We start from the raw sequence: 9,904 nt of genomic DNA on the forward strand, positions 1-9,904 counted from the left end.
TGAGTATAAGGACCTCAAAACAACCTCTTTTCGTCCTATGAGCTTTAAGGTGTATGAAGTACCCTATTTGACTGTTGGAGCGGAGCGATAGAGACTCTATCTTAGGTTGATCTAGGCCGGAGGCAGACCTACGTCAAGGTAACCCTTCTTTGAAACACTTTGGTATTGCTCCTGGATCAGAATACAAATAATGAATCCAGAGCACATGGAGCCATCTCGTTATCTTCCTGTCAAGAAAAAATATGGTGGACTCAACTGATCTTTCTATCAGTTGATGAAAGAGCCCAATGCGAAAAAATGCATGTTGGGTCTTTGAAACAGTTCGAATCATTTCGATAATAATCAGTTTGATCTGTTTTACCGAGAAAGTCTACGGTTCGAGTCCGTATAGCCCTATACATTTTTGCATTTTTGTATAGTTTTCGTTTCCTCATTAGTGCGTGCTTGCAGATGGCCAGTGGGTTGGTCCATGGAAATGGAATCATTTCCACATGCTCACGGCGATCCCTCGGGGCATGAAAATGAAAAAAAAAAAATAATTCATTCCAATGGATCCAACCGGATCGGTATTTTCGAATCTCGAATACCCAAACCAATTCTTCTTCATTCATTTTCGTGGGGGAATGACATATGGCTTGTTTCCTCTTTTTCTTGTCCATGATCAAAGATTGAGTGATACACCTTTTCTTTGGTTTGGTATACCCAAGCCAATTGATTATGAAGTCAAAATCATAACACGAGCCTAGCCAAAAACCCCAACCTGACCCAACAAAATCGAATCTAATAGTAATAGTAAGTCACACGGATCTAGGACCTGTTCTTGTATTTGTAGAAAAGCCAGAGTTTCAAAAAGAAAGCTCTTCGGTAAGTTTCATTGTAAACATTGTAAAATAGACTAGACTTTTCTTCGTATAGCCGGCCTAGCAAAGGCAAAGCAAGTAGTTTAGTTATTTTTATCTTTCTGTACAATACTTATTTTTTTGTATCCCAACCTACTCCAATCCAATTGCTCATCATTTCAATTCTGTCGATTCTACCGATGCAGACTTTATGCAAGAAGATTAGGGGTCTGTTTGAACTTGGATGAGTTAGGAATCCAATCCCCCGACTGATCGCTCTTTGGTGGAACAACAACCCAAATTCATTGTTTCAGAAATAATGAATTGGTCCTAAAGGTATCAACGTTTGTGCTCTCTTCTATTTCTATGAGTGTTTTTGGGGATTTGGTCTGTCGAATTGTTCGACAACGCGTGATTCCATCAGAGCTATCTTCTGTAGATAATTTATGATTCGGCCGACTCTACCATTGTGGTACGCTCCATTGTGTGGGTTTGCTTCAAACGAAACCTCTTTTGATTGTCACGAAACCTAACCCATTGGTTGGTCTTACTAGGTGTTATTACATTAATAAGTATTTCGAGTCATTCCAAATAGCGATTTTGGGTACTAGAAATGGGTCCGAAATAGGATGACTCTTTCAAGACTTTTAACTCGATTTAAATAACTCGATTGTTTCTGGGGGGTCCTGTCGGGATAGTACAGGTCAAAAGTATCTAATTTGGGTATAGGAACCCATGAGTTGTTCTATGTAAGGGTTCCTCATAATTCAACAGATTGAAGATTGAATCAAATCAATTAAGTATAAATCTGGGACAAGGAGAGAGTCTAATTGGTCGATGCATTCTGTTTCTGTTTATGTATTCATATCGAATCAATAGAAACAATGATTCTATACCCCGATCTTAATGAAAAGAATACACCAACGCCAACCGAGTAGAATATACCCTAAATCCCGAGCTAGGCATTCTACTACAAAAGAGAAAAAAAAAAATGAGCCAGACCTCTTCTTTGATTTTATTATATTATTATATTATATTCATTGAATATTTTCATTGAAAATGGAATATTTCCATTTTATTTTCACATAATTATAGATAATATAATTAATATTGAATTAATCTTTTTTTTATTCATTTTTGATGAAAATGAAAATATTCTTTCATTTATTTTTTTTTTTATAGAAAACCCAAGGTAAAGTGAGAGAGTCTTATTTGTACAAGAACATAATATGTCTACACCATATCTAAATAGAATTGAAGAAAGGGTAAGTGGGATTCTATTGGATGAATCTTGAAACGAGGCATGACCCGCAGCAAACAAACTCAACTATGTGGTTCGATCAAAATTGTTGTTTCGACTAAGCAGTTATGGATGAATTGACAATTCCAATTTGAATCGACTAATTCGGTATATTCCACATTCATGAGAGTGCATCTATGTTTCTGCTTTACGAATATGATATTTTCTGGGCATTTCTAATAATATCAAGTCTTATTCCTATTTTAGCATTTCTAATTTCGGGAGTTTTAGCCCCGATTAGTGAAGGACCAGAGAAACTCTCTAGTTATGAATCGGGTATAGAACCAATGGGGGATGCTTGGTTACAATTCCGAATTCGCTATTACATGTTTGCTCTATAGTTTTTGTTGTTTTTGATGTTGAAACGGTCTTTCTTTATCCATGGGCAATGAGTTTCGATGTATTGGGTGTATCTGTATTTATAGAAGCTTTCATTTTCGTGCTTATCCCAATTGTTGGTTCAGTTTATGCATGGCGAAAAGGAGCATTGGAATGGTCTTAGCTCCTGAATATTCAGACAATCAAAATCAAAAACAAAGAAAAGATTACATTGAGACAGTTATTAATTCTATTGAGTTTCCGTTACTTGACCAAACAACCCAAAATTCAGTTATTTCAACTACATCGAATGATCTTTCGAATTGGTCAAGACTCTCCAGTTTATGGCCGCTTCTCTATGGTACCAGTTGTTGCTTCATTGAATTTGCTTCATTAATAGGCTCGCGATTCGACTTTGATCGTTATGGATTGGTACCAAGATCGAGTCCTAGGCAAGCAGACCTCATTTTAACAGCCGGCACAGTAACAATGAAAATGGCGCCTTCCTTAGTGAGATTATATGAGCAAATGCCTGAACCAAAATATGTCATTGCGATGGGAGCTTGTACTATTACAGGAGGGATGTTCAGTACGGATTCTTATAGTACCGTTCGGGGAGTCGATAAGCTAATTCCTGTGGATGTCTATTTGCCGGGCTGCCCACCCAAACCAGAGGCAGTTATAGATGCTATAACGAAACTTCGTAAGAAAGTATCTCGAGAAATCTATGAAGATCAAATTGGGTCTCAACAGGAAAATCGATATTTTACTACCAATCACAAGTTTCATGTTGGACGCAGTACTCATACTGGAAATTACGATCAAGGATTACTCTATAAATCTCCATCTACTTCAGAAATACCTCCTGAAACTGAAACATCTTTCAAATACAAAAGTTCAGTATCTTCCCACGAATTAGTGAATTAGGCAGGATGCTTTTGTGCAGAATAACAAACAGCGGGTAAATCTTCATAAATTTCATCGTAAATGTGAAATACTCATACAAATACAAATGTGGGAGAGATCAAGAAGATGCAAGGTCGTTTATCTGCTTGGCTAGTCAAGCATGAGCTAGTGCATAGATCTTTGGGCTTCGATTACCAAGGAATAGAGACTTTACAAATAAAGCCCGAGGATTGGTACTCCATTGCTGTCATTTCATATGTATATGGTTACAATTATCTACGTTCCCAGTGTGCTTATGATGTAGCACCGGGCGGGTTGTTAGCTAGTGTGTATCATCTTACGAGAATACAGTATGGTGTGGATCAACCCGAAGAGGTATGCATAAAAGTATTTGCCCCAAGGAGGAATCCTAGAATCCCGTCTGTTTTCTGGATTTGGAAAAGTGCTGATTTTCAAGAACGGGAATCTTATGATATGTTGGGAATCTCTTATGAAAATCATCCACGCCTGAAACGTATCTTGATGCCTGAAAGTTGGATAGGCTGGCCCCTACGTAAGGATTATATTGCCCCCAATTTCTATGAAATACAAGATGCTCATTGAATGATAAGAAACTAATATTCACTTCTACGACTCCAGATATTCAAGGAATCTTTTTATGTTCTGTTCTAGATGAAACAGAATAACTGGACTCTCATCTCAGTATTATGAATGGGCTACTAAAGGGGCTTCATTGATATTCCCCAATTTGGAAGATATCCATTTCGGATGAGCAAAGCCAATAGGATGAATCAAAAGAGTTCTGCACCATGAACTTTGTACCGCGCACATCACTTAGATGGGCCCCGAAAAGTCACGTAGGAGGGAGTGAAGAAAGAGAAAGTGAAGAAATAGAATATGAAAGAAAATATGAAATTATGAACTCAAAATTCAGAAATGAAAAGGGGATCAGATTTTCTTTGTACTGTATCTGAAATGAATCCTGTCTATTCCTACCCTTCGATTCCTCTCTAGACTAGACTTTTGGGTTTTCAGCCAACTAACTTCAATTCAAATATGTATGAAGTATTAACATTCTTTTTGAGCGAGAGCAGGTACAGTATGAACAAACAAAAAAGAAGAGGGAACAGAATCTAATTCTTTTCTTTACCCATCAAAAAAAAAAATGGGGGATCTAGATATATCCCTAGATGGATAAGTATGTATCATGATCTAGACTATTAACGAATAGAATATGGATCCCGATCCATATCGATTCATTTGTATGAGTATCTATTCGATATATTAACCACGTGCCAGGAACCAGATTTGAACTGGCGACACGAGGATTTTCAGTCCTCTGCTCTACCAGCTGAGCTATCCCGACCATCCCCGACGCATCATCCTACTAGAGGGCTTGGGTCTATGTCAATTAAAGGGACTCAAAAAACATTAGAAAATCTTACCTCAGCCTTGGAATTTCTTGGATCTTCAAAAAGAAGACTTTGTAAGTGTAAGAGTAATGATATGGACTGTGAATGATTCAATAATGGAGATTCCTTGCCATATATGTTCATTTGTACGTAGATCATATCTATCACAAGACTTGTGATAAGAGAGAAAGATTTCTGGTCGGATCCATTTGTGAAAGAGTAGAGTGAGTGAGAAACATAGCTAAGCTCATTTTGAACCACTGACGAAAAAAGAGGATAAATGGTTAGGGAATGGAATAAAATAGGCCTTTTTTTTTTTATTGGGGATAGAGGGACTTGAACCCTCATGATTTCAAAAGTCGACGGATTTTCCTCTTACTATAAATTTCATTGTTGTCGGTATTGACATGTAGAATGGGACTCTATCTTTATTCTCGTCCGATTAATCAGTTCTTCAAAAGATCTTTCAGACTCTGGAGTAAATGATTTGATCACTGAATCTTCGATTCTTCCTTTTGGAATCGATTTAATTTAGCAAGAATTCTGCAATTTTTCATATAAATAATCAAAAAATCCGGATTCGGGTCGTGATTAATCATTTGATATTTAAGTACGTCTATGTACTTAAATAAGGTCATCCTTTCTGGAGTTTTGATAGAAGGATTCCTCTACCAATGTAGTCAACCCCGTTCGTTAGAACAGCTTCCATTGAGTCTCTGCACCTATCCTTCTTTTGATTCTCGCTTTCTGAACCCTTGTTTTCAGAAAACTGGATTTGGCTCAGGATTGCCCATTTTTAATTCCAGGGTTTCTCTGAATTTGGAAGTTACCACTTAGTAGGTTTCCATACCAAGGCTCAACCCAATCAAGCCCGTAGCGTCTACCAATTTCGCCATATCCCCCTTATGAGATCTCGATCTCATTGTGATCCCATCCCCTTCTTTCATTTATGTTGGAACCATTGAATTCATTAGATACTGATTCCTATATCGAAAAAGTGTCTGCTCCTATTTTATTTCTTGCCCATCTTCTTTCATATCTATTGGAGGACCATTCCATTATTTGGTCCAATCAGAAATGATTCTATCATTGATGTATCTGCAATTCAATATGGATGGATATATCCCACATATAGATGTTCCCCCCCCCTCTCATTTTTCCCGCGCAGTTTGGAATACTGGAACGGTCGATATTCATTCTTCTTTTTTTTTTTTTCGTCCTATCTCCTCCCTTTCCGAATGAAACAAAAGGAATATCTCAGTAGGATCTGGATTGCATCCTTATCTTATCCTTTCCTTAGGAACTACACTCTAATAGAAATAGAATTCATATAATCTGCTATAACTGCTATAACTAATAGTTATATTCTATTCTATAATAGAATATAGAATTATTTCATATGTATATAGTATTATTTTGCGTTTTTTAAATTTGATTTGAATGAAAAAAAAAAATTCTAGTGCTAGTGACTACTAATAAATGAAATAATCAAAAATAAATAATCAAATAGAAAATAATCAAAAATAAAATCAAAATTCATATTATATTAATAATTATTAATATTAATTAATATGTTATAATAATTTATAATAATTAATATTAATAATTATTAATAGCTAATAGCTAACTAAGATCCCAATAGTTTCCCGAATTCCTATTCACGCACTATTTCTGTTATATGAGCCCGCTTAGCTCAGAGGTTAGAGCACCGCATTTGTAATGCGATGGTCATCGGTTCGATTCCGATAGTCGGCTTTCTCTATTTGTTCTATTTTTTTTTTTTTATCAGGATTGATCATCTTTCCTTGAGACCAAGGAATATTGAGAAGACCCCCCCCTTTTTTTTCTCCAAATGTCGGGTTACCGATCTATTATGTTATGTCGCGGGAACTTCCAACTATGAATAAAGAATAAAAAACGGATTGGAGCCGTTTGATCTATACAGAACAAATCAAGAAAAGGATCCTTAACTTCCCATATATACAATATACAAAATAATACGGATATTGATACAATTCATCTTATTCCTCTTTGTAGTACTTCAGTGGATTTAGCTTCGTTTATCGTTTAGTTCAGTATTAATTTAGGTTTATTCTGTAAAATGAAATTTCAATAAAATTAAGGAGTCTTTATGTCTCGTTACCGAGGGCCTCGTTTCAAAAAAATACGCCGTCTAGGGGCTTTACCGGGACTCACTAGGAAAAGACCTAGATCCGGAAGTGATCTTAGAAACCAATCGCGTTCCGGGAAAAGATCTCAATATCGTATTCGTCTAGAAGAAAAACAAAAATTGCGTTTTCATTATGGTCTGACAGAGCAACAATTACTTAGATATGTTCGTATTGCTGGGAAAGCCAAAGGGTCAACAGGTCAGGTTTTACTACAACTACTTGAGATGCGTTTGGATAACATCCTTTTTCGATTGGGTATGGCTTCGACCATTCCGGGAGCCAGGCAATTAGTTAATCATAGACATATTTTAGTTAATGGCCGTATAGTAGATATCCCAAGTTATCGCTGCAAACCCCAAGATATTATTACTATGAGGGATGAACAAAGATCCAGAGCTCTGATTCAAAATTATATGGATTCATCCCCCCACGAGGAGTTGGCAAAACATTTGAGTCTTTATTCATCCCAATATAAAGGATTAGTAAATCAAATAATAGATATTAAGTGGATCGGTTTGAAAATCAATGAGTTGCTAGTCGTAGAATATTATTCCCGTCAGACTTGAACCTAACTAAAATAACAAAGCTTTGGACAAGCCCCTTTTTTTTCTTTCGCCGAAGTAAATAGATCTAAGAGGTTTGATCCGGATTTTTCTCCCATTCACGTATTACAAATGGATCAGCGGTGAGATTTTTATTCCTTGTCCATTCTTTCCGTTCCGGTATTTTCCATACCACAGCAATTAGGAATAGAGAATCTATATCAAATAAAGTACGATTGGAATACTCGTATCAATTGTTATTTGATTTGATACATTGTAGTCGGTACCGTTGGTGAATTAGGTGAAGGTACGGAGAGAGAGGGATTCGAACCCTCGGTAAACAAAAGCCTACATAGCAGTTCCAATGCTACGCCTTGAACCACTCGGCCATCTCTCCTACATAATCTTATGATTATGACCCAGAAACCGAGTGAATAGCGAGTCATTCATATTATTGTATTATTGCAATACAGGTATGACCAATCAATTCTAAATAGAAAATAGAAAACTTTTCATTAAAGAAAGATCTTCCCTCGAGGATCGAGGGATAAAAAAACATTTTTTTTCTTATCTTTTTCTTATCTTATTAAAAAGATTAAAAAAAAATAGATAGAATCTATCTATTCATGTTTGTCAAGAAGACGATCCCGTCTTATTCTTAGATTTATACTGGATTAAACCAATGAATTGGAACAAGTCAACTGACCCTATTTTATACTATGGTTACATTTAGACTATTATGGTTCCATAGGAATTCCAAAATTCCTTTCTAGTTTCAGATTTCTCAACAACAATTCCTCTCATGAGCTACCCCACAATCTATTACAAATTCATGAATCGTCCCATGGATTTTTTTGATATTTCGATTGCGTGGTGTATACACACTATGCACAAAAAATGGATGGTTATTCTTATTCTATTTTCATCATGGAATGATTCTATTATTTGATTTGATTTTTTTTTTCTTTGGATCATAATCAAATCAAAACTTCTAGAGTCATCAGAATCTGTAGGAAAAACTTCCTTGATTCCTGAGCTTCGATAAAATAGGAATAGTTCCGTTCATTGGTATACTACTTAATATTTATACTTAATACTTAATTTAAATGAAATACAATCGGATTCAAATATTTCCTATCCATCCCTGCCCCAAAGGGACAATTTGAGTGGAAGGTCGACACCTTTTTTTTTAGAATGAGTCCGTTTGTTTTTATGTGATTTCGTACTATACAATTCCTTTGTTTGTGGGATCATTTTCCCTCTAGGGGTAATGAGAAGAATTATGGAATGGATTGTTAACCATGCCTAGATCTCGGATAAATGGAAATTTTATTGATAAGACCTCTTCAATTGTAGCCAATATCTTATTACGAATAATTCCGACAACCTCAGGAGAAAAAGAGGCATTTACCTATTACAGAGATGGTGCGATTTGATTTTTTTTTATTATTATTTATTTATTATTTATGATTTACCGACCTCAGTCTTACGAGAAAAGAGACATGATTCGTAATACAAAGAAAAAAGATTTTTGAAATAAACCTATGCTCGGTGAAGGTGAAATTTAGAGATAGAACAATTCCTTCTGTCGTGTATCCCCGATTGATGCAGCCTCAGATGCTTCAATTGTTGATTTGAGTATTGAGCGAAAGGTTACACCTACAGGTTCTGTATTGTAGGTCAATCCGACTCCACTAGGACCAGACCAATAGGCGGCATAGAGGAAGAAGCACTACACCTAGGAATCAACAACGCGAAAACTTTGTTATAAATTACCCCTTTTCCTTATCGGGATCGGGACTAACAAGAATGGTTGGGACAACAAACATCCATCTCGTTCGTACTTTGGATACCCGTATAACCATCGAAGATCGTTGAAGTGACTAATTCCTGGAAATAGGGGGCGTTGAGGACAAAGAAATTGTTGGAGTTACCATTTCTATCTAGCACCAACATGGTTGGTGTTAAGAAAATATAGACCTCTTGCAGGAAGGCTGGCTAGAGATTTCTTGTAAAAACACCAGCCCCTGTCAGTTCATAATGAGAATATTTCAATCTTTTTTGATTCCATGGATTATTCCCCTTATTACTATGCACAGAAGGGAGGAGCCGTATGAGATGAAAGTCTCACGTACGTTTCTGGAACGGAGATTCTTTGAATAGAATGAACGACCGTAACGGATGTCAGCTCAATCCGAAGGAAATTATGCGGAAGCTTTACAAAATTATTATGAAGCTATGCGACTAGAAATTGATCCCTATGATCGAAGTTATATACTCTATAACATAGGCCTTATCCACACAAGCAACGGAGAACATACGAAGGCTTTGGAATATTATTTCCGGGCACTCGAACGAAACCCATTCTTACCACAAGCTTTTAATAATATGGCCGTCATCTGTCATTACGTGCGAC

At 36.3% G+C, this 9,904-nt stretch overlaps 2 non-coding genes across 2 annotated transcripts; one reads left to right on the top strand and one right to left on the bottom strand.

The window, feature by feature from the left end:
• The first annotated feature begins 6,457 nt into the window (after positions 1–6,457).
• TRNAT-UGU (transfer RNA threonine (anticodon UGU)) lies at positions 6,458–6,530 on the top strand. Its single transcript has one exon. It is a non-coding gene; the product is annotated as a tRNA-Thr (tRNA).
• A 1,268-nt stretch (positions 6,531–7,798) lies between these two features.
• TRNAS-GGA (transfer RNA serine (anticodon GGA)) lies at positions 7,799–7,885 on the bottom strand. The gene has a single exon. It is a non-coding gene; the product is annotated as a tRNA-Ser (tRNA).
• Between the last annotated feature and the right edge of the window lie 2,019 nt (positions 7,886–9,904).

This window comes from Tasmannia lanceolata, unplaced genomic scaffold, assembly GCF_043159265.1.
Source record: "Tasmannia lanceolata isolate RefF3 unplaced genomic scaffold, GAP_Taslan_0.1 ptg001075l, whole genome shotgun sequence".
Classification (NCBI taxonomy): Eukaryota; Viridiplantae; Streptophyta; class Magnoliopsida; order Canellales; family Winteraceae; genus Tasmannia; species Tasmannia lanceolata.